The sequence below is a fragment of the Mesoplodon densirostris genome, chromosome 17 (genome assembly GCF_025265405.1).
Source record: "Mesoplodon densirostris isolate mMesDen1 chromosome 17, mMesDen1 primary haplotype, whole genome shotgun sequence".
Classification (NCBI taxonomy): domain Eukaryota; kingdom Metazoa; phylum Chordata; class Mammalia; order Artiodactyla; family Ziphiidae; genus Mesoplodon; species Mesoplodon densirostris.
In genome coordinates this window covers 28803964-28830650 of record NC_082677.1, presented here as the reverse complement: position 1 = coordinate 28830650, position 26687 = coordinate 28803964, and positions in this window count along the sequence as shown.

The following is a 26687-nucleotide window of genomic DNA, read 5'->3' as shown; positions in this document are numbered from 1 at the left end:
AGCCACATAGCAGAGGAAGGTCAGCTCATGCTTTTTGTCCACCTAGAGGGGTGGAACAGGAGGGTTGGAGGGAGATGCAAGAGGGAGGGGATATGGGGATATATGTATATGTATACCTGATTCACTTCATTATAAAGCAGAAACTAACACACCATTGTAAAGCAATTATACTCCAATAAAGATGTTAAAAAAAACTTCTTATTTTGTTCATGAGCTGTTTTCTTGATTTTATTCAGTCATTATATGTGTTTTGCATTTTATTCAGTTTTTAAAAGATGATTATTTTGAGTTATTTGTCATCAAATCATAGATTTCCATTTCTTTGAGGTCAGTTACTGGACCTTTATTAGCTTCCTTTGATGTTGTCATATTTGTCTCATTCTTCATGATCCAGGTAGCCTTCCATTAATGTCTATGTATTTAAAGGGGTAAATACCTATTCCAGCATTTAAAGACTGGTTTTAGCAGATAAATGCATTTTTACCTGATGCCCAGGCTGTTGGGATGACCTCTGGAATCACGATTGTGCTGAGTTGGAGCCAGATATGTGGCTGTCATTGGGGCACAGAGTGTCTCCTGCCTCTTCCCTGTGCCAGCAGCCCTGCTTATAGATTGTGGCTGGGAGGAGGTTGATTCCTAGTATATGGCCAATTTAGGATCTCTGGGGGTGGAGATAGAATTTTTTCTCACTGGGATTCTGGACCCTCAGGACTGCTGGCAGACTGGAAGGCTGTGGCTTTGAGAAAACTGAAACTATGTATAGGACTCTTTCCAAATCTCCAAGTATGCAGACAGAAGTTTCTTCTTCCTGGTCCCTATGCCAGCATGCCTGCTCACACACTGTGGCTGGGAGGGAGATGATGCTTAACATAGGGTCCTTTCAGGATTTGGGGGGACACAGATGGGAGTATCCCCTGTCTGGTCCCTGTACCAGAATCTGCAGTCTAACCAAGTTTGGTGGACTTACCTCTAGGGGCTCCCAGACCATACCAGGTGAGATAGAGGCTGCTCATGGCCAGTTCAGGATCCACAGCCAGGACCAAAGCTAAATGGAGGTAAAACCAAGTTCTCAGAGGCATACAGTTTATAGACAGTACCGTAGTCAGAGAATCTGCCTTCTCAAGTTGGCTGGTCAGTCAGTCACCTGGGTGAGAATCTGCCTTCTCAAGATGCCTTTCCCCAGTCTTGGAATACACCAGCTTTCTTGATCTCCTATCTGAATCCCAAAGCTACCACAAAGGCACTTTTGCCCATGAATAGAAGACAAATGATTGTTTTTGAGGAGGAATATGGGCAAAGGAAGTCTTATTTGTCTATCTTGCTGACATCACTCCTCTCTTTTAATTTTTAAAAGTCTTAATATTGTACAGATACCACAACTTTTACTTACATGTTTTATTCTCCACTTTCCATTCACTATGGTTTATTCAATATATACAATTTGTGATTCATAAAGTATATTAATTTGGAACAAATGTATTTAACTATAAGACAATTTCTATTCCTACATGCTATTAAATTATGCAAACCTAACACAAATCTCTATAGAACCTTCGAAAATATTCCAATCATTGGATTATTTAAAGTCTTTCAGAAGCACTTAACTTTTTCCTTAAAATATATTGAATTGTTAAGAGCCACTTTGAAAAATCTGTCAATAAAAAGCTAATGACAGTGTAAATGTACCCTGCAATTTATTTTGGAAAAAAAATATGATTTGACAAATTCTTTATGGAGTCAGTTTATAGAGATTGATGCAATATAATAAAAAATATAAAATGAATAATACACAGATAGATATTTATATACACAAACATATGCATATACATGTATATATGAACCCAATAACCCAAATGATAATGTAATGTAAAATAAAATAGTTTGGCTTGATTTATTCTTTATAGGCTCATTTACATAGATTGATTTGAGATTATAGATCTGTATTTTTTAAATCAAGAATATAGTATTCCAGGAAGCTAAGACTAGGCCATGGAAACAGAAGTAAATGAATAAAAGAGTCACACATTTTGAAGTTTCATATGTAGAAAATAGAAAGATCTACATGAATATAAGTAAAATATAACACTGGAATTTTGGAGAAAGGGAACATAGGGGACAGATCAAAACCTAGAGTGACTGGAGTTTAGCCACAGGTTTCCTGCTGTCCATATGGATTATTAGCTACTTTTTGAAGTGTTAATTAGTCACAATGATAATTAGGCACAAATCTTCAATGTCTTTATTCCTCAAACTTTGATGCATTCCACCTTGAAAGGGACAAAAAAGGACATTTTATTAAGGAAAATCCTCTCTTAGAGAATCAGTAACCTGTGTAATATAATTTCCAGAAAGACAAGGACAGAATTGTATGCCAAATTAAATTTTTCCTTCTAACAGTATAACAGTCAACTTAATTTTTATGTTCCATAGTGAAAGAATATTTGAGGAAATTGTTTAATTTCAGTATTTATTTATTACTATTTCTATGTATGGGGTGGGTGTGTGTGTGTGTGTATTGGTATATAAACTAGATAAAGATGAATTTTTGTTTCTGTCCCTTCCACACGAAAAGATAAAACTATGTATTGTGTACATTATGCCACAAAACAAGGAAGGATAGAAAATTTGAAAAAAAATTAGCTAAAAGCATGGTCACAGATTTTAGACAATTGTATTTAGTAGCTAAACCCAAGCTACAAATAAATTTCCTAGAAACATGGTGCTTTTAAAAACATTGGCTTTGGTCAGACAGATTTGAACTTGCATCATAGTTTCTGTTTCCCCTGTGTTTCCTTGAAAAAGTCACTCATTTATTCCTGAGTTTGTTTTCTTACTTGCAATGCAAGGATCAATAAACCAGTTTTCATACATTTGTACCCTTAAATAGGAAACCATATATAAAGGTATAAACACAGTGTTATAGTAGACAGCCAAAAATGATAGACATTATTTTTATTGTTATTATTATTGTTAATTTAAATTGATACTTGAATAACAAATCTTGATAAGTAAATTATAAATTATATTAGAAGGATTATTTAGAATTTTTTTAGTAGTAAACATAGAGTTTATGCTCAAAATTAAATGTGACAATAAATGAGTAATTTATTCCACTGCAGAGTATTATCTATTTTTCTTGGAAATGATTGGTATTCTGGTTATTTTGTAATTTGTGGTTTGCGACGGTTTTCCTAATCTCATTAATTGCATTTCCATGAATAAAGTTCCATGTACTCATTTATAGTAAATGTCAAAGTGCACTGCACATAAAACTTTAAAAAAATTTGGGACTTTTTTTCCTTAAAGATTTTCCCTGGTCGTTTTTCATCCAATAGTACTTTTTTCCATACTTACACACATCTTGTCATATACAAATGAGGGGTGACCACTAGCACACAGAATCACAAAATCAAAGTTTTTTCATTACAGCAGACACTAAATCATCAAAGGAAATGTTATGTACTCTTTCTTTTCCCTTGTTCAAGTGGCAGGCAGTGTTCCATATGGTTTTCATAAAAATAATAGTTTATATATTATCTATATGAAAAATGGCTTTTCTTCTTTTAATTCCAACAACAGACATAAAACAAAAAACTATCCTATCAAAGACAAACTGCTCACATAAACCAAAGAGTTTAAGATGCCTGAACTGAAATTAGAAATTCACTGCATCACTCTTCAAAGCACTTAAATACAGTGCTTGATAATGCTGTTATTTTGATCCTACTGTTGACACAGTTTTAGAAACAGTTACTTCCAGTTTATATTGACATATTATCATCAATTATGTTTCACCATCTGTGGATCTAATTAAGTTTACCCTTAAATTTGATTTTATGAGACATCATTCACAAGCAAGACATGCTTACTAAAGATCCTTTTTGCAAACAGAAGAAATAGAAAATAAGTTAAGATGGTCCTAAAAATTTTTCATGTTAACAAGTTGTGCATCAAATAACATTACTTAAGTTAGACTATACTAAGAGTGGTGGCTGGCTATCCCAGAATAGGGTGGTTGCTGTAAGGACTCCAGTTAACACCAAGAACATTTTTATATTTCACTATGTAGAAAGGTGGTCAAATTCATTTCCTTTCTCCTTCTCACTTTAATGTTCACTACACAAGTGTAATAAATGTTATATATTTTTTAAATTTTTCAAAAGTTGCACCTCCTTAGAAATAATGGTAATGTCATACTTGATTTTGCATTTTCATACATATTAACCCAGTGCCCTTGACCAAGTAGGCTCTTAATAGCCAGTTTAAAAATGAGCAGTGCAATGAATGATGAAAAGATGAAATGACATTTTCTCCATAGTTTGTTTAAATGAATATACTTAAAATATGTATTTTTAATTTTTTTTATTTTTAGATTTCATGTTATTGAAGAAATGAGAAAGCACACAAAGAAACAAAATAGAACATGAAATAAGTAGGGGAGCGGGAATATGTTTAAGTATCATCTTTCAATCACTTTGGATTGCAAAAGTAGTATCCAGGCATTATTTATTTATGGTAAAATATATTCCTCTTATAAAGGGTATGTTTCAAATTACTTTTGACCTAGAAAAAAAGGGCAAATAATCCAGAAAAGGGAAATGTGGCAAATAATGACAAATAGAAGATTTTTACTTATTTAATCATAAAACTATTTTCTGAAAACTGAGCATAAGGCAGAAATTGAAAACCACAATATTCTATTTAGTGACTTTTCACTGGACCATATTTGCAGGTCATCCCTGCACAGATTAATGTAAATTATATCCCTGGGCTTATTTTACAAATAAGTGGTTTGTTGGATGACAGTGAGCATCCTTCCTAAGGATATTCTATTCCAGTCACTAGGCTGAATTACAGTAAAGAGGAATATTCAATCCAAAAATAAAGGCATTATCCAGTATACTCTTCTAGTATTCCTGTGAAAATTGGTGGAAGAACTGCACCTCTAAAACAATGTTAAGAAAATCACTCAGGTGTAATTTTATTTTCAGCAGATATACTCTCAGCAATCAGAAGAAAATATATGATTACATTTAAAGAGATGTCTGTGAATAGATATATACAAACAATTTTATTATTAAAACAAACCAATATATGAACATTATACTACCAAATTTCATTTGAAAATAATCAAGGTTTATAAAGTTATTCACTTGTTTTAAAGCTAATCAGATCCCAAATTATAATCATACTGTCAGAGAATATGGACCTCTCATCACCTCCATCACATCGTCATTAGTACAATTAATAAAAGCTAAAAATGAGAGAAGTTGGACTTAGTATTATGAATGTTTTAAAGGCATTAATTTTTATTACCAGTAAACTAGATCTTTTTTCCACTTTTTATATCAGTTAATAGAAATCAAGAATTATCTACACTGAATTATCTACACTGAGCATATTGTTCTTAGAACTAAAATTAAAAAACAATAATTATATAAAGCACTGGGTTTTAATTACCCAATGAAATACCTTCTGAGGAACTGGCTTCACTAATTGTGTAGTAAGTCAACTCTTATAAAATTGCCAAACAGAAAATCTATACTCAAACGGCAAAGGAGTGCCGAAGTTGTGAGCATTTAAAATGTCCCTGTCTAGAATCCCAGGCAAATTAATATTTCAGAACATGAACATATAAAACAGTGTGATCAATATTGTATTGAAGCCTCTAAATACAATTCCTAAAACCCATAATCAAGTGCTAATAGCTACACTGTGGTCAATGTACCCTGTAAGAGTATTTCACAGAACGAAGGCCTGGAGGTTTATCAACGCCTGTAAAAAGAGTTTCTAAAGGGACATACAGGAGAGCTTTATCCTGTCGTTCAGAGATAAGAGGTCACAGATTCAAACCTTAGAATTACAATGACTGACGTGTGTGTGTATGCATGTTTGATTTTTTCATAAAAGTTGTTGACCTTCTCTATGTCCTGGGATTTCCCATCTCACTTATTATGTCATATTTCACTTTGTTTTGATTGTGTGGTGTTATAGCACTATTTTAACATCTTCATAGCAGGTGGACTTGGAGAGGTAGTGGTACCCAATGCATACTGAACTGTGAACATGTAATACCGCTCTGGTGAGAATCATGCAATCATGGGGATTACTGATTTAAAAGAAAGATCTGTGGATAACTTCTTAATTTAAGGAAAAAAGATAAAATAAAAACAGCACATATGTTACTGAATTTTAGATTAAACTCTGGTAATCATTTTGTTCAGGTACCAGCTTTGTTTGCTTTCCATCTTCTTACTCAGTTTCCAAATATCAGACTTTTTATAGTGAGCACTTCAACTGCCACAGTTGTAGTTTATACTTCAGACTTCTTTTTGGATTGAAAGCAAAATATTCATTCACTGCAGTCATTTACAAAAGTAACCATGTATCCTTTCCAAAAGTTATCATTCTTTAAAGCCACATCCACATGGCATTTAGCCGCCCTGCTTCCTGTATGCCAAGCACTGTTGTAGTTTAGTTATCATTGAATTCCCCCATAACTTGATGAATCAAAGCAATTTTATGCTAGGAAATGTGCTAAAGTTAAATAAATTTTCTTTATTTTATTCCCATATCTTCCCATATTACAGGTGAGAGAACAGAAACACAGGTATTTTCTTGAATCCGCACTAGTAATTGACAGAGCCATAGTTAAAGCCCAGGCTGCCCCACTCCAGAATGTCATCATGTCAGTCAATACACAGCACCATCAGCCATTCATAAAAGACAATTAGCCATTGGAGGCAGAGAAGGGTGGGTGTGAAGTAGAGTTAAAGCTTTTTGCTTCCTCATGAATAACGCGTTGGTGAACATACTTCTTCCTCCTTAACTGGTTGGTAGGTAAACTTAGCTTAGTGCTGTGGAAGCCAAAGTAGAAAATTCTAGAGAAGGAGACTGATCAGTGCTGTCAGATATTGCAGCAACACCCAGAAAATGGAAAAAGATTTAGCGAAAAGTAAAGTTTTTGAGATTTTAACTTAAGAGGCAGAAATCAGATCTCTGTCAGTGGTGGGTAAATGAGATGGTGAGAAAGAGAAAATATGGGATTTAGACTATTTAGGGAGATTTGGATGAAAATGGGGACAGTCTGACTAGCAGCTGGAGCAGAACATGAGTCATGGCAGTGAAATAGTAAGCTTGCTTCTTAAGTTTGAAAAGGACACAGGAAGGGAGTTTCATAATGAAGCACTGGGTAACTTGATGATCTCAGAATGAAGTAAGGCTACAACATGGTGTTTATAGACTTTTAAATAGGGGTTGAAAAAATTATAATTCTTGTATAAATTAATATTTTCCTATTCCTATGTGATATCTGATCAAACCATCTATTTCTTTAAAAGCTTAGACTCAGGTGGAATCACAGACACTTTGAATGGTGCTGTCATTCTCAAAATGCTTTGTTTGATGAAGACCCAACAACTTTATTATTATTATTATCATTACCTTTAAAATAGCACATATTATGAGAAAAAAATTAGTTCACTGTGCCCTACAATGTACGTGTATGTGAACAATTTGGTTATATCGAACGAAGCTTGAATGGCCCTTCTTCTTTTGTTGAATGAAATTGTACATTCAAAATAAAATTTCCTGAGAACACAATTTTCCTTCAAGAAACTAAATTGTAAATAAAACTCAAACAGCACTAGGGTTATATACAACAAAAAGGAGAATAATTATATTGGTAAATAAAAACTATAGGTTCTTGAACAACTATTTAAAGCAGGACAGGTGACAGCAATACACATGTTGTTATGCTTATATCTATGTAAAGTGTGAAATTCCTCACTTTTTTTTCCTTCCTCTAGTATTTTGGGTAAAGAACATTGGTGGGGCTTAACTTGATGATTTTTAGTTCATGGATAATCAGACCTTGAACAGATCTATGTAGACCTGGGGGGAGCCACCATGGACTTGGAGAAGGCTAAAGTGACAGATGGGACATTGTGTCTCCCCTTACTTTGGGGCATAAGGGCAAATATGTATTAAAAATAAAATGTTTCATTCTCATTCTTGAAAAAAGGGGGAATCATGCTTTTTAGAATATTCACCTTAGAAAATTTGTATATTATAAATTCATTATCTGTCTCTGAAATGACTATAAATCTTGTTATGCTCTTGTAAGCCTCTTTCCAGCTTTCAGGTCCAGGAGTATTTTTCTCAAGGACCTGGGAACCATCTCCTTGAGATATAAACATCAAGCGATATAGTGTCCCTCCGGGCAGCTGTGGTAGGGTAGGAGACTAACTTAGGTGAGCACCTTGTTCCAAATTGCAAAACTACCTCTTGTCACAAAGAAATGAGTTCATTTTCCTATAGATAAAGTCAATAGGCCAACATAGATGACCACACAAATTTTCAAGTGATTTTAGGATGGCTTATGAATGACAAGTGATGCTGTTGAGTCCTCTTACTTGAAGACTAGTTATTGTGTACTTTGAGAACATGTAACAGGCTCTATCTGCTTGGCTGTATAAAATGTTGAGATTTCTTCCTGTTTTTGCAATCTCTTATCGAATTTCCCGTGATGTGAACCATTTATGGTTCAATGATTAGTGAATAATAACGTTTTTTGTTTTCTTCTACATTTGTGGGGAGGTTTTCTGGGTTGGGAGGGGACTTGGTTTTTAATTATATTTCCCCAACAGAGGATAAGGTGAGATAATATTCTTTTGGACAAAAGATAATTACTTCACGTTAGGTGAAAGCATGAACTTTTGCTTTATGAAACATTGTTAGAAAGTTTAAAATCTATGCTGATTAACAAAATGAGTAGAGCCTGACTGTCAATTCATCTGCTTTTCTATTCTTAAATAGCTTCCTCCCACCACACATTTGCCAAGCATATTCTGTGGGTTCCCTTACCAACTAGTTTCATTTAAGTCTGGATGATGGAAAGTAATGCCAGGAGATTGGGGAACAGGAGAAAGGAGGAACCTATGGTATTTCTCTCCCTGTTTCTGCTCTTGGCAGCTTCTCCCGAAAGTGACTGCCTTTTCTTCAATGACTTAGCTCCCACTGAGCAGCCCCAATTCTTGGGCCTTGGTACAAAACCCCTTCCTTGGTTCCTTCAGTTTTGTTTTGTTTTTTTAATAGATCATTATTGGAGTATATTTGCTTCACAATACTGTGTTAGTTTCTGTTGTACACCAAAGTGAATCAGCCATATGCATACATATGTCCCCATATCCTCTCCCTCTTGAGCTTCCCTCCCATCCTCTCTATCCCACCCTCTAGGTCATTGCAAAGCACAGAGCTCATCTCCCTGTGCTATGCTGCGGCTTCCCACAACCTAATTATTTAACATTCAGTAGTGTGTATATGTCGATGCTAGTCTCACTTCACCCCAGATTCCCCCTCCCACCCCGTGCCCTCAAGTCCATTCTCTATGTCTACATCTTTATTCCTGTCCTGCAACTAGGTTCATCATTAATTTTTTTTAAGATTCCATATATCTGTGTTAGCATACTGTATTTATTTTTCTCCTTCTGACATACTTCACTCTGCATGACAGACTCTAGGTTCCATCCACCTCACTACAAATAACTCAATTTTGTTTCTTTTTATGGCTGAGTAACATTCCATTATATATATGTGCCACATCTTCTTTATCCATTCATCTGTCGGTAGACATTTAGGTTGCTTCCATGTCCTGGCTATTGTAAATAGTGCTGCAATGAACATTGTGGTACATCTCTCCTTTTGAATTATAGTTTTCTCAGGGTATATGACCACTAGTGAGATTGCTGGGTCATATGGTACTTCTATTTTTGTTTGTTTGTTTGTTTTTTTAGGAATCTCCATACTGTTTTTCTATAGTGGTTGTGTCAATTTACATTCCCACCCACAGTTCAAGAGGGTTCCCTTTTCACCAAACCCTTTCCAGCATTTATGATTTCTAGATTTTGATGATGGCCATTCTGACCAGTGTGAAGTGATACCTCATTGTAGTTTTGATTTGCATTTCTCTAATAATTAGTGATGTTGAGCATCTTTTCATGTGCCTCTTGGCCATCTGTATGTCTTCTTTTGTGAAATGTCTATTTAGGTATTCCACCCATTTTTTTTTTTAGGCCTGTCCCCTGCCCTCCAAACCGCCCTCCAGGCCGCATGGGTCCTTGGGGGCATAGGTGGGAGGCCGTGGAGATCAGGAGAGGCAAGCGGGAGGAGTGGGACAGGAACAGAGGGTGTTTGCCTCACCCACTAGGGCCCAGGGCACCTGCTGAGCTCCCAGCCTGGTCCCCTGCCCTCCAAGAGACCCCATCCTCCTGGCCGCATTTGTCCTGTGGGCATAGGAAGGAAGGCGAGGGGAGAACAGGAGAGGCAAGCGGGAGGGGCCCTCCAGACCGGAGGAGCTAGAGACGAGCAGAGGGCATTTGCCCAGCCCACTCGAGCCCAGAAAACCTGCTGGGCTCCCAGGTGAGATCCCCACCTGCCGAGACCAGGGGTCCGATGCACACCTGCACTCCTTTTGTTCCGTTGAGCCTAAGCTCCACCCCCCACAGCCCCCATGGCCATTTCCAGCCCTGTGGGTCCTAAGCAGAGGCACTGCCCACTGCTCAATCCTCGCCCTTGCATAGGTTCCTTCAGCTTTGAGGTGCACAATATCTTCTAGGAATTGCTAACTCTGGGATTTCTCAAAATTCGCTATTTGTCTTGGTGATTATGACATTTTAAAAACTGATTTTCTGAACTAAAATTCTATTGCGTTACCTGGTTTGGGCTCCTGATAGTTTTGCACATTTAAAATTCTTATGAGGAATTTGAGTGTGCTAGTCTTTATGGTTTTTCACTTTAGAAGAGATATAAAACAATCTCTCTCATGTTAAGACTAAATTGTCCACTATCAGTCATATATTTTAAAACAAATTAGTCTCAAATGAAATTACCACTGTTGAGATATATAGGTAGCACTTGATAAAAAGAAATAATACAATGGAAATGGCAAGCTTCTTGCCTTTTAAGAAATAAAATACCCTAACATTTTCAGCCATATTAAAACTATAAGACACATTTTAGTATTATTATAGTAGCGTCTTATGAAGGTAGGTTATCATCAATCTCTTGTTTGGGGCCACTATTATTTTTCAATCATTTATATAGTGCAGAAATAAATGTCCTTCTGTTTAAAATATTGGTCACTTAAATTATTTTTTGGAATAATTTTTTAGATGTTGTGTTGTGCAAAGTTTTCAAAATGAAATTATCTTGATCTGCAATGTCCAAAGGGCTTCATTAGGAGAGACTTTAATTATTGATAATAACCGCAAGTATACTATGGATTTAAATTTGTATGTGGTTTAACACAAAAGGCTTCATTTATTTATATGTAACAGTTCATAAATGATAGGCAGGTGATAGTAATATTCTTTAAATTTCTAAATGCTGCTTACTATGAAAATATAGAAATTCTTATTACAATAATAAAATAATTTTATATTTTGTGAATGCTTGATTTTCATTTCTCTTATCTTGCTTTATTTATATTATGCTGACACATTTTCTATATTTACAACTGTTTTCATGGTCCGCTACGCAGAATGTTTTGCAGTAGTAATTCACAATCACGTTTCAAGTAATAGCTCAAAAATCAGCTAAAATACAAAGTTAGCACAGAAAGAGTGTGCCAAAAATTAAAAAAAGCATATATTTTAAAACCAGATGGAATCAGTTTTTAATAAAAACTGTAGCATTTACTAGTTATTTAGATGTTAGCATGTAAGTTAACTACTTTTTCATTTGACTATCTCTTTTCAAGGAATTGTTAAAATATTATACAATAAAATGTTTTAATAAATCACATTCAATAATATTTTATGCTCAGTTACCATGTCATATATTTATTCTCAAACTTCTATGTACAGAAATTACAGGTAAAAAAATTAATTGATAATACAGGTTAACAATATGTATGGTGTTTATTGCCATGTCCACAGAAAGTGAAGAATTAAATCCTAAGACAGAAAATGAGCTCCCTATTATTGCACATTTCAGAGAGGCAAAAATGAGTCATCTGATGTCGCTTAGATTTTCAGCACCATGAGTCAAGAGAGGAAATATACCATTTCCTATCAAGAATATCAAAAATTGATACTTATGCTTTAAATGCTTTAAAATTCATCCTTGTGGATTAGAAGAGTATATACCAAGGGACAAATGGACTTATTATTATACGGATACTTGGTCCTGTATAACAAACTGTTATAATGCCTGTAGACAGATAGAATAGGAAAAAAAAATGACCTCACAAAATTCTCCTGGTGGTAGGTTCTTAGCAAATAGCAGGGAAGACAAATTAATGTAATGAACAAACAGGTGAGCAGCATACTCTTAAAAAATCCTTTAATCTAGCTTCAAAAGAGATGACAATTAAGTAAAAACCCACAGAGCATGATCAAAATTACACAAACACCCTGCCTTGCAAACTGTCTGAACTTAATCTGGCATGATTTCTTGCATAATAACAGAAACAAGGAACATGTTAAGTAAGGGCACGCAAATCCCAGGGAACAGACTGAAAAGCTGGAAGACATATCCCATATATGGTATGTTATTATACACATTAATTGTTCATACAATTCTCATGGGGAAACCAGAAGATGGGAGATAATGAATACATATATACATACCATGATACATTGCTTTTTGAGAACAGCACATGAAACAAAATCCTCTATGATATTTTCTACTAGATATTAAATATAATGAGCTCTGTTCACAAGGGCTGATATTCTCTCTTCATTATTTAAGAAATGTGAATAACAAGATTTATACAATTATTTAAAAGAGTGTTTATAAACAGAAGTGACACTACGTTTTCTGGCCACCTTTCCTAAACAAATGATGAACAGCAGGCCAAGAAATTTCCAATTAAGGAAAAGGACCCTCTTATTATTAAAGGACTTATCATAACAGATGAAAGTGCATTAGGGACACAAAAGGCCTCCGAAGTCAGCACATCTCTCCCTTGACCACATCTGGAAGTCCCTCTGACAAAATGGTGTGGTTCACCCTATGTCATTTTGAATCTATAGAGCAACTTATCTTCATAACGTATTTTAAATTAACCCTAATTTTGTTACTTAACTGTTTTATGTGAAGAATTATAAATGTGTAACCTAAGAAATATAAAAGCCCAGAAAAAGGTCTTTAGAAGTATAATATTCAGTATACAATTATCTTATTTTTATAATGTTTACTTTTAACTCAGTTCTAAAATGTTACAGTATAAAGGAGTAGCTTCAAGATGGTGTAAGAGTAGGTGAGGAGAGCAACTTCCTCCCCACAAATACATCAGAAATACATCTACATGTGGAACAACACTTACAGAACACCTACTGAATGCTGTCAGAAGACCTCAGACCTCCCAAAAGACAAGGAACTCCCCACGTACCTGGGTAGGGCAAAAGAAAAAAGAAAAAAAAAAAGACAAAAGAATAGGGACAGGACCTGCACCAGTGGGAGGGAGCTGTGAAGGAGGAAAGGTTTCCACACACTAGGAAGCCCCTTCGCGTGCGGAGACTGTGGGTGGTGGAGGGGAGAAGCTTCGTAGCTGTGGAGGAAAGTAGCTTCGGAGCCATGGAGGAGAGTGCAGCAACAGGGGTGCAGAGAGCAAAGTGGAGAGATTCCTTCATGGATGATTGGTGCTGACCAGCACTCACCAGTCAGAGAGGCTTGTCTGATCAACTGCCAGGGCGGGTGGGCGCTGGGAGCAGAGGCTCTGGCTTTGGAGGTCGAATTCCAGGAAGAAGACTGGGGTTGGCTGCATGAACACAGCCTGAAGGGGGCTAGTGTGCCACGGCTAGGTGAGAGGGAGGCAGGGAAAAGGTCTGGAGCTGCTGAAGAAGCTGAAACTTTTTCTTGCCTCTTTGTTTCTTGGTGCACGAGGACAGGGTAAGAACACTGCTTAAACAAGATCCACAGAAGGTCGCAAGCCGTGGCTCTCAGCACAGACACCAGAGACGGGTATGAAATGCTAATACTGCTGCTGCAGCCACCAAGAAGCCTGTGTGCAAGCACAGGTCACTATCCACACCTCCACTCCTGGGAGCCTGTGCAGCCAACCACTGCCAGTGTCCTGTGATCCAGGGACAAGTTCCCCGGGGGAACACATGGCGTGCCTCAGGCTGTTGCAATGTCATGGCCTCCTCTGCTGCTGAAGGCTGTCCCTGCATTCTGTACCCCTCCCTCCCCGTGACCTGAGTAAGCCAGAGCCCCCAAATCAGCTACTTCTTTAACCCCATCCTGTCTGACCGGGAACAGATGCCCTCAGGGGACCTAATGTAGAGGGGGGGCCACATCCAAAGCTGAACCCAGGAGCTGTGTGAACAAAGGAGAGAAAGGGGAATCTCTCACAACGACCTCAGGAGCAGCGGATTAAGTCTCCACAATCAACTGGATGTACCCTGCATCTGTGGAATACCTGAATAGACAACAAATCATCCCGAATTGAGGAGGTGGACTTAGGGAGCAATGATATATATTTTTCCCCTCATTCTCTTTTCCTGAATATGTATGTTTATGCTACTGTGTGTGATTTTGTCTGTATAGCTTTACTTTTACCATTTGTCCTAAGGTTCTGTCTGTCCATTTCTTTCTTTTTTTTTTTTTAATATAGTTTTCAGCACTTGTTATCATTGGTGCATTCGTTTTTTTTTTTTTTTTTTTTTGGCTTGGTTGCTCTCTCATTCTTCCTTTTTTAAATTACTTTAATTTTTTAAAATAATTTTTGTGTGTGTGTGTGGTACGTGGGCCTCTCACTGCTGTGGCCTCTCCCATTGTGGAGCACAGGCTCCAGAGGCACAGGCTCAGTGGCCATGCCTCATGGGCCCAGCCACTCGACAGCATGTGGGATCCTCCCAGACCGAGGCACGAACCTGTGTCCACTGCATTAGCAGATGGACTCTCAACCACTACGCCACCAGGGAAGCCAAATAATTATTTTGTTTTAGTTTAATAACTTTATGTCATTTCATTTTTCTTTCTTTCTTTCTTTCTTTCTTTCTTTCTTTCTTTCTTTCTTTCTTTCTTTCTTTTTTCCCCCCTTTTATTTCCAACTGTGTGGATGACAGGGTCTTGGTGCTCCAGCCAGGTGTCAGGCCTGTTCCTCTGAAGTGAGAGAGACAAGTTCAGGACATTGGTCCACAAGAGACCTCCAAGCTCCATGTAATATCAAACAGCAAAAAACTCCCAGAGATATCCATCTCAACTCTAAGACCGAGCTCCACTCAATGACAAGCAAGCTACAGTGATGGAAACCTTATGCCAAACAAATAACAAGACAGGAACACAACACCACCCATTAGCAGAGAGCCTGCCTAAAAACATACTAAGTTCAAAGGCACCCCAAAAAACACCACCAGACGCGGACCTGTCCACAAATAAGACTAGATGCAGCCTCATCTACCAGAGCACAGGCACTAGTCCCCTCCACCAGGAAGCCTACAAAACCCACCGAACAAACTTTGGCCACTGGGAGCAGCACCAAAAACAATGGGAACTATGAACATGCAGCCTGCGAAAAAGAGACCCTAAGCACAGTAAGTTGAGCAAAATGAGAAGACAAAGAAACATAGCAGATGAAGGAGCAAGGTAAAAACCCACTAGACCTAACAAATTCAGAGGAAATAGGGAGTCTACCTGAAAAAAATAATTCAGAATAATGATAGTAAAGATGATCCCAAATCTTGGAAATAGAATGGAGAAAATACAAGAAATGTTTAACAAAGACCTAGAACTAAAGAGCAAACAAACAATGATGAACAACACAATAAATGAAATTTAAAATTCTCTAGAAGAAATAAATATCAGAATAACTGAGGCAGAAGAACGGATAAGTGACCTGGGAGATAAAATAGTAGAAATAACTACTGCAGAGCAGAATAAAGAAAAAATAATGAAAAGAATTGAGGACAGTCTCAGAGACCTGTGGGACAATATTAAACACAACAACATTCAAATTATAAGGTTCCCAGAAGAAGAAGAGACAAAGAAAGGGACTGAGAAAATATCTGAAGAGATTATATTTGAAAACTTTCCTAATATTGGAAAGGAAATAGTTAAGTCCAGGAAGCACAGAGAGTCCCATACAGATAAAATCCAAGGAGAAATCTGCCAAGACATATATTAATCAAACAATCAAAAATTAAATACAAATGAAATATATTAAAAGCAGCAATGGAAAAGCAACAAATAACATACAAGTGAACCCCCATAAGGTTAACAGCTGATCTTTCAGCAGAAACTCTGCAAGCAAGAAGAGATGGGCAGGACATATTTAAAGTGATGAAAGGGAAAAACCTACAACCAAGATTACTCTACCCAGCAAGGATCTCATTCAGATTTGACAGAGAAATTAAAATCTTTACAGACAAGGAAAAGTTAAGAGAATTTAGCACCACCAAACCAGCTTTACAACAAATGCTAAAGGAACTTCTCTAGGCAAGAAACACAAGAGAAAGAAAAGACCTGAAATAACAAACACAAAAGAATTCAGAAAATGGTAATAGGAACATGCATATCGATAATTACCTTACATGTAAATGGAATAAATGCTCTAACCAAAAGACATAGACCGGCTGAATGGATACAAAACAAGACCCATATATATGCTCTCTGCAAAAGACACACTTCAGACATAGGGACACATACAGACTGAAAGTGAGGGGATGGAAAAAGATATTCCATACAAATGGAAATCAAAAGAAAGCTGGAGTAGCAATTCTCATAGCTGACAAAATAGACATTAAAACAAAGTCTATTACAAGACACAAGGAAGGCCACTACATAAATATTGTAGTGTAAATATTGTAAATATTTTTGCACTCAACATATGAGTACCTCAATACAAAAGACAAATACTAACTGCCATAAAAGGGGAAATCGGCAGAAACACAATCACAGTAGCAGACTTTAACACCCCACTTTCACAAATGGAAAAATCATCCAAAATGAAAATAAATAAGGAAAATAAATAAGGAAACATAAGCTTTAAATGATACATTAAACAAGATGGACTTAATCAATATGTATAGGAAATTCCATCCAAAAACAACAGAATAAACTTTCTTCTCAAGTGTTCATGGAACATTCTCCAGGATAGATCATATCTTGGGTCACAAATCAGTCATTGGTAAATTTAAGAAAATTGAAATCATATAAAGTAACTTTTCTGACCACAATGCTATGAGACTAGATATTAATTAAAGGAAAAAATCTGTATAAAATACAAACACAAGGAGGCTAAACAATACACTAACTACTTAATTACCAAGAAGTCACTGAAGAATTCAAAGAGGAAATCAAAAAATACCTAGAAACAACTGCAATAAAAACACGATGACCCAAAACTTATGGGATGCAGCAAAAGCAGTACTATGAGGGAAGTTTATAGCAATACAATCCTACCTTAAGAAACAAGAAACATCTCAAATAAACAACCTAACCTTACACCTAAAGCAATTAGAGAAAGAAGAACAAGAAAACCCCAAAGTGAGCTTAAGAAAAGAAATCATAAATATCAGATCATAAATAAATCAAAGAGAAATGAAGGAAATGATAGCAAAGGTGAATAAAACTAAAAGCTGGTTCGTTAGGAAGATTAAAAAAAAAGATAAACCATTAGCCAGTCTCATCAAGAAAAAAGGGAGAAGATTCAAATCAATAGAATTAGAAATGAAAAAGGAGAAATAACTAACACTACAGAAATAAAAAGGATCATGAGAGATCACTACAAGCAACTATAGGCCAATAAAATGGACACCCTAGAATAAATGGACAAATTCTTATAGAAGCACAACCTTCTGAGTCTGAACCAGGAAGAAAGAGAAAATATAAATACACAAATCACAAGCACTGAAATTGAAACTCTGATTAAAATTCTTCTGACAAACAGAAGTCCATGACCACCTGGCTTCACAGGCGTATTCTATCAAACATTTAGAGAAGAGCTAACATGTATCCTTCTCAAACTCTTCTAAAGTATAGCAGAGGGAGGAACACTCAATAAGGCCACCACCACTCTGATATGAAAATCAGACAAAGATACTATAAAAAAGGAAATTACACACCAATATCACTGATGAACATAGATTCAAAAATCCTCAACAAAATACTAGCAACCAGAACCCCACAGCACATTAAAAAGGTCATACAATGTCATCAAGTGGGGTTTATCACAGGAATGCAAGGATTATTCAATATATGCAAATCAATAATGTGATACACCATATTAACAAATTGAAAAATAAACCATATGATCATCTCAATAGGTGCTGAAAAAGCTTTTCACAAAATTCAACATGCACTTATGATACACAACCTGCAGAAAGTAAGAATAGAGGGAACTTACCTCGAGATAATAAAAGCCACATATGAAAAGCCCACAGCCAACATTGTTCTCAATGGTTCAAAACTGAAACCATTTCCACTAAGATCAGGAACAAGACAAGGTTTCCAACTCTAACCACTATTGTTCAACATAGTTTTGGAAGTTTTAGCCACAGCAACCAGAGAATAAAAAGAAATAAAAGGAATCCAAATAGGAAAAAAAGAAGTTAAGCTGTCCCTCTTTGCATGTGACATGATACTATACATAGAGAATCCAAAAGATGCTACCAGAAAACTGCTAGAGATAATCAATGAATTTGGTAAAGTAGCAGGATACAAAATTAAGGCACAGAAATCTCTCGCATTCCTATACACTAATGATTAAATATCTGAAAGTAAATTAAGAAAACACTCCCATTTACCATTGGAACAAAAATAATAAAATACATAGGAATAAACCTACCTAATGAGACAAAACTCTTGTATGTAGAAAACAATAAGACACTGATGAAAGAAAGTAAACATATAAAACAGATGGAGAGATATACCATGATATTGGATTGGAAAAATCAACATTGTGAAAATGACTATACTACCCAAAGCAATCTACAGATTCAATGTAATCCCTATAAAACTACCACTAGAATTTTCCACAGAACTAGAACAAAAAATTTCACAATTTGTTTGGAAACATAAAAGACCCTGAATAGCCAAAACAATCTTGAGAAAGAAAAATGAAGTTGGAGGAATCAGCCTCCTGGACTCAGACTATACTACTAAGCTACAGTAATCAAGACAGTATGCTACTGGCACAGAAACAGAAGTATAGATCAATGGAACAGGATTGAAAGCCCAGAGATAAAACCACGCACATATGGTCACCTTATTTTTGATAAAGGAGGCAAGAATATACAATGGAGAAAAAGCCTCTTCAATAAGTGGTGCTAGGAAAATTGGACAGCTCTATGTAAAAGAATGAAATTAGAACACTCCCTAATACCATAAACAAAAATAAATGCAAAATGGATTAAAGACCTAAATGTAAGTCCAGCCAGTATAAAACTTTTAGAGTAAAACATAGGCAGAACACCCTATAACATAAATCATAGAAAGATCCTTTTGACCCACCACCTAGGGAAATGGAAATAAAAACAAAAATAAAAAAAAGGACCTAATGAAACTTAAAAGCTTTTGCACAGCAAATGAAACCAGAAACAAGACAAAAAGACAACCGTCAGAATGGGGGAAAATATTTTCAAATGAAACAACGGACAAAAGTTTAATCTCCAAAATTTACAAGCAGCTCATGCAGCTCAATATCAATAAATCAAACACCTAATCCCAAAATGGGCAGAAGACCTAAATAGACATTTCTGCAAAGAAGATATACAGATAACCAACAAACACATGAAAGAATGTTCAACATCATTAATCATTAGAGATATGCAAATCAAAACTACAAGGAGGTATCATCTCACACCAGTCAGAATGGCCATCATCAAAGAATCTACAAACAATAAATGCTGGAGTGGGTGTGGAGAAAACGGAACCCTCTTGTACTGTTGGAGGGAATGTAAATTGATACAGCCACTATGGAGAACAGTATGGAAGTTCCTTAAAAATCTAAAAATAGAACTACCATATGACTCAGCAATCCCAATACTGGGCATATACACTGAGAAAAATATAATTCAAAAAGAGTCATGTACCACAATGTTCATTGCATCTCTATCTTGAATAGCCAGGACATGGAAACAAACTAAGTGTCCATCAACAGATGAATGGATAAAGAAGATGTGGCACACATATACAATGGAATATTACTCAGCCATAAAAAGAAACGAAATTGAGTTGTTTGTAGTGAGTTGGATGGACCTAGAGTCTGTCATACAGAGTGAAGTAAGTCAGAAAATGAAAAATATATACCATATGCTAACACATATATCTGGAATCTATAAAAACTATATATATATATATATATATATATATATATATATAGTCATGAAAAACCTAGGGGCAAGACAGGAATAAAGATGCAGACCTACTAGAGAATGGACTTGAGGACAGAGAGAGGGGGAAGTGTAAGCTGGGACAAAGTGAGATAGTGGCATGGACATATATACACTATCAAATGTAAAATGGATAGCTAGTGGGAAGAAGCCACATAGCAGAGGGATACTAGCTTGGTGCTTTGTGACCACTAGAGTTGTGGTATAGGGAGTGTGGGAGGGAGAGAAACCTAAGAAGGAAGAGATATGGGGAGGGCTTCCCTGGTGGCGCAGTGGTTGGGAGTCCGCCTGCCGATGCAGGGGACGCGGGTTCGTGCCCCGGTCCGGGAGGATCCCACATGCCGCGGAGCGGCTGGGCCCGTGAGCCATGGCCGCTGAGCCTGTGCGTCCGGAGCCTGTGCTCCGCAACGGGAGAGGCCACAACAGTGAGGGGCCCGCGTAAAGCAAAAAAAAAAAAAAAAAAAAAAAAAGAGATATGGGGATATAGGTATGTATGTATGTGTATATATATATATATATATATATATATATATATATATATATATATAGCTGATTTGCTTTCTTATAATGCAGAAACTAACACACCATTGTTAAGCTAATATACTCCAATAAAAATGTTAAAAAATTTAAAAAATGAAACGTTAAAACATAAAAGATGAATGTAAAAGGAAAAGACCATCAGTAAGTTTATAACTCTCAGATTAGTATTGTTGACAATAACCAGTATTGGCCAGGTTGTAAAGCAATATAAACTGCCATTCTCTACTGGTCAGAATATAAATTGGTACAACCACAATGGAAAAATGGCAGTGTGTACTCAACTTGAACATAGGCATGCCCTTTGACACTGGAATTCCACTACTAAATATATACTCAGAAGAAATTCACGCATATGTGCATCAAGAGGCATATATAAGTACATTCCTAACACTATTATTTGTAAGATCAAAAAACTAGAAAAAATTGACATATTTCTCCAAATCCTATCTTTTCTCCTTTTCATTTTTTTCAGTAGTAGTGTATTAAAATAGGCAAGGTGTGATTTATTATTCTGTATACTGCTCTTTAAATTTTAATATTAAATACTGATTACTTTACACACCTTTGCAAGTGTTTTGAAAATAAATCTGTCCTGTAAATAATCAATAATATATTTAACTGAGTTCAATATTCTGTTATTTATACGAATCTATAAATTGTTCCTATGTTTTCTTGTTAAATGAAAACAATGACAATTGCTCTCTTATTTAAATGTGTTTTGCAAATGTTTTTTCCTCTCTAAATATTAATAAATGCAGAAATGTTGGTCATCAGTACATGAACACTGTTAAGATTATTGATACACATTGCAAAATTTCTTTCCATAAAGCTGATTTAAAGTTCACTGTTCCAAAATATAATGCACAAGTATGTCCAACCTAATAAAATATTGCTTACATTAATGTAGTTCAATAAATATTCACATTTTTATTCAATTATAAAAGTTTACTAAAATATAAAGCAGTATGAAAATGGAAGTAAGAGCACTGACTTTTATAATCTCATTTCTTCCTGATAATGATGTAACTATATAGTGTACATATACCATATTTACATACATATACCACATTTTACCTACATACACACAAACTGACAGTTCCAGGATACATGTAATTACATTGCTGTGTGTTACCTAAATTAATTAAAATATTGAAGTTACATTTGTGAATCTAAGTTATATATGTATATGAAACATATGTCTTGTAGAAAATATTGAATAACTTCCAAGAAGATCCCTGACTTAAAACAAAAGTATAAACATGCATGAAGTACATTTTAAGTTAAATATTTTTAAATATAAAAAATAAAATTGCTTTTTTATTTTTATACATTTCTCTCTGTTTACTTTCTGTTTTGTTACAAAAACAAAATTAAATCAAGTAAATTGTAAAGATCTAATTGGCTTTATTGAATGATTCATGAATTAGGTATCATCCCTTCTAGCAAGTAGAGGGGAGCTCCAAAGGGCTGCAAAAAGAGAAAGGTTTTAAAAGGCAGGTCAAGGAAGTCATAAACAGAAAAATAATGATTTCAGATTTGTTTATCTTCCACTTTGGTAAAAAAAAAGAAAAAATATTAGGTGGATTACCTCATCTTTTTTTGAGAGATGGAGAAGACTCATGTGAGAGATTAACTCATTGGTGCTGACCAGAAAATTCTTGACTGACTGATTTATACTACATTTCAGAAGAACGTTGAAGCTTTAATTAGGTTAGGTATTTAAACCCCAGTTTGTTGCTATGGTCTAGCATAAGTGACTCATCTGGGCTTGTGGGTTTTTTAAAACAGTTTTTAGAATTCAAAAAATTGATATAGGGTATATATCAATACAACAATTTTTTTTCAATATTCTGCCTAAACTAATGAGTTTATTCTTAGGGACTCTTTCCTCATCATATATTTTCATTTCAGTTATTATTTATTCTCTTTGTTTTCTCCTTCTAAAATTAATACCATAGCTAGTGCATCCTTTGTGTGATTTAGAATGCTTCTTATTTTTCCCTCAAATTTTAAGTTCTTTACTTTTTACTCTGTGTATGGAGTAATTTCTTAAGGTGCTTTAACACACCAAAACACTTTTAGCAATATCAGTTATAAATATGCCAGCAATACCAATTTTAAATATGCCAGGTCTACTGAGAATTTTGAGAAAATTTCGTTATATATCCACTGAATAAGTAATAAATATTTGTTAAACAAATTGATGAACTTTTAAACATTAAACACTAAGCTACTCAAAATGAGAAAAATCCCTAGGGTATATTAATTATAAAAAAAATGTACAGGGATTATAGTATGCTGATTATGTGAATTAAAAAAAAGGGACTTCAGGTTGTAGATGCAATATGTAAATAGTCTGGAAATTGTCACTTCTGTTTTAAAAACAAGAAAACATTTTAATAAATTGAAAATCTAGATTTTTTTTTTTTTTTAGATCCAGTAGAGAATTGAAGGACCATCAAATGGAAAGCTGGGGATACAGGCAAATACAGAGAATCATGGCTGAGATTAGCTTACCTGAAACAAGCCAGTGAATTATGTAACTGATAAGAACACTAACTAGTAATCTGACAAATTACTAAAGACCAAGTATAGACTCTCCTGAGAGTTAAAATCTCCTGCGACACAGGCTTTATACCGTTTGCCTCTATCAACAATACCAGGTTTTCATAGTGAAGATCTAAAAATATATCCTCATGTGATTCAGACTCTCAGAGGGGGAAAAAAAAAACAACAACATCATTTTTGAAATATTCCCAGAGTGTTCTGCATAACGAAGAGGTCCCCTTGAAAGGAAACTACTTACGAGAGTATTACCTGTCCTGGAGTAAGTGCAGTTAACCAATTCCACCCTCCCCCCTTTAATCTGTCTGTCTCAAATAAAGGAAGGGAGAAAAGGGTAAGAAACACACTTAGAGGTCAAGGAAGCCAGGCCCACCAAAACTTACATTTAATCATAAGATTAAAGACTAGTTATACTCTCAGCCCGTTACCACCACGTCAACAAAAATAAATAATAGGGAATGCTAGAAACAAACAAACAAAAAAAACCACTGTAACAGAAATAAAGAATGCCTTTGATGGGCTCTTCAGCAGACAGAACAAGTCTGAGGAAAAAATCTGTGGGATAGAAGATAATGTCAATAGAAACTTCTCAAACTGAACTTCAAAATATTTTTAAAAGAATGAAAAAATGAACACAATATCATGAACTGTGGGAATAACATACTTTACTTAAAAGGTCAGAAGGAGAAAAAAGGAGAAGAAGAAATAGTTAATTAATAAGGGTTAAGAATTTTCCAAAATTAATGACATATCAAACCACACATTCAGCACACTCAGAGAACAGAAAGCAGGAAAAATACGATAAGCCTATACCTACACACATCATAATAAATTGTATACAACCAAAGACAAACAAATAATCTTGAAAAAAAGCCAGAGCAGGAAAACCATCTTACCTACCTGCTGAGGAAGAAAGATAAGATTTACATTTATTTCTCATTAGAAACAACATAAACAAGGACACAGTGGAAGGAAATAATATAATGTATTGAAGAAAAAACACAAACATAGAATTATGTATCCAGCAAAGTTACCCTTCAAAAGTGAATGGAAATAAGGACTTTCTTAGACAAACAAAACTGAGGATATCTGTCACAAGTAAATCTGCCTGCAAGAAATTTTAACTAATTCAGAGAGAAGGAAAATAAAATAGATCAGAGACTTGGATTAAAAACAGAAAGAAAAGGGGCTTCCCTGGTGGCGCAGTGGTTGAGAGTCCACCTGCTGATGCAGGGGACACGGGCTCGTGCCCCAGTCCGAGAAGATCCCACATGCCGCAGAGCGGCTGGGCCTGTGAGCCATGGTCTCTGAGTCTGCGCGTCCGGAGCCTGTGCTCTGCAACAGGAGAGGCCACAGCAGTGAGAGGCCCATGTACTACAAAAAAAAAGAAAGAAAGAAAAGGACTTAGACATTTCTTCAAAGAAGAGAGACAGATGGCCAATAGGCACAAGAAAAATGCTCATCTGTAATTATTAGAGAAATGCAAATGAAAACCACAGTGAGATACCACCTCACATTGGTCAAAATGGCTACCATCAAAAACATCTACAAACAATAAATGCTGGAGAGGGTGTGGAGAAAAGGGAATGCTCCTACACTGTTGGTAGGAATGTAAATTGGTGCATCCACTATGGAAAACAGTATGGAGGTTCCTTAAAAAATTAAAAATAGAGCTACCATATGATCCAGCAATCCCTCTCCTGGACATATATCTAGGAAAAATGAAAACTGTACTTCAGAAAGATACATGAACTCCAGTGTTCATAGCAACATAATTAACACGAGTCAAGACATGGAAGCAACCCAAGAGCCAAAAACAGATGGTTGGTTTAAGAAGTGGTATGCAGAGACATTCAAGATGGCAGAGAAATAAGACATGGAGATCATCTTCTTCCCCACGAATACATCAGAAATACATCTACATGTGGAACAACTCCTACAGACACATAATGAATGCTGGCAGACTCCCCAAAAGGCAAGAAACACCCCAGTTATCTGGGTAAAGCAAAAGAAAAAAGAAAAAAATGGAGACAAAGAATAGGGACAGGACCTCCACCTCTGGGAGGGATCTGTGAAGGAAGAAAAGTTTCCACACACTAGGAAACCCCTTCACTGGCTGAGATGGGGAGTGGTGGAGGAAAGCTTCAGAACCACGGAGGAGAGCCCAAAAACAGGAGTGCAGAAGGCAAAGCAGAAATATTCCTGCACAGAGTATTGGTGCTGACCATGCTGGTCAGCCTGAGAGACGTGTCTGCTCACCCCCCAGGGTGGTGGGGGCTGAGAGCTGAGGCTCCAGCTTCGGAGGTCAGATCCCAGGGAGAAGCCTGGGTTTGACTGCATAAGCACAGCTTGAAGGAGGCTAGTGAGCCACAGCTAGCAGTGATGGAGTCCGGGAAAAACTCTGGAACTGCCTAAGAGGCAAGACACCATTGTTCTGGGGTGTGCAAGGAGAGGAGATTCAGAGCACTGCCTAAACGAGCTCCAGAGATTGGTTAAAGCCACGGCTATCAGCACACACACCAGAGATGAGTATGAAATGATAAGGCTACTGCTGCAGCCACCAAGAAGCCTGTGTGCAAGTACAGGTCACTATCTACACCTCCCCTCCTGGTAGCCTGTGCAGCCTGTCACTGCCAGGGTCCTGTGATCCAGGGACAACTTACCCAGGAGAACATATGGTGTGCCTCAAGCTGTTGGAATGTCACGCCAGCCTCTGCCACTGCAGGCTCGCCCTGCATTTTGTACGTTTCCTTTACTCCAGCCTGAGTGAGCCAGAGCCCCCTAATCAGCTGCTACTTTAACCCCATCCTGTCTGAGCGAAGAACAGACGACCTCAGGTGACCTACATGCAGAGGTTGTGCCAAATCTAAAGCTGAACCCCAGGAGCTGTGTGAACAAAGAGGAGAAAGGGAAATTTCTCCCAGCAGCCTCAGGAGGAGTGGATTAAATCTACACAATCAACTAGATGTACTGTGCATTTGTGGAATACCTAAATAAACAACAAATCATCCCCAAATAGAGGCATTGGATTTTGGGAGCAACTGTAGACTTGGGGTTTTGCTGTATGCGACTGACTGGTTTCTGGTTTTATGATTATCTTAGTTTAGTATTTAGAGTTTATTATCATTGATAGATTTGTTAATGATTTGTTTGCTCTCTTCATTTATATATATATATAGTGGCATGAAGCGATCTTAAATGCATACTGCTAAATGAAAGAAGCCAGTCTGAAAAGCTACATACTGT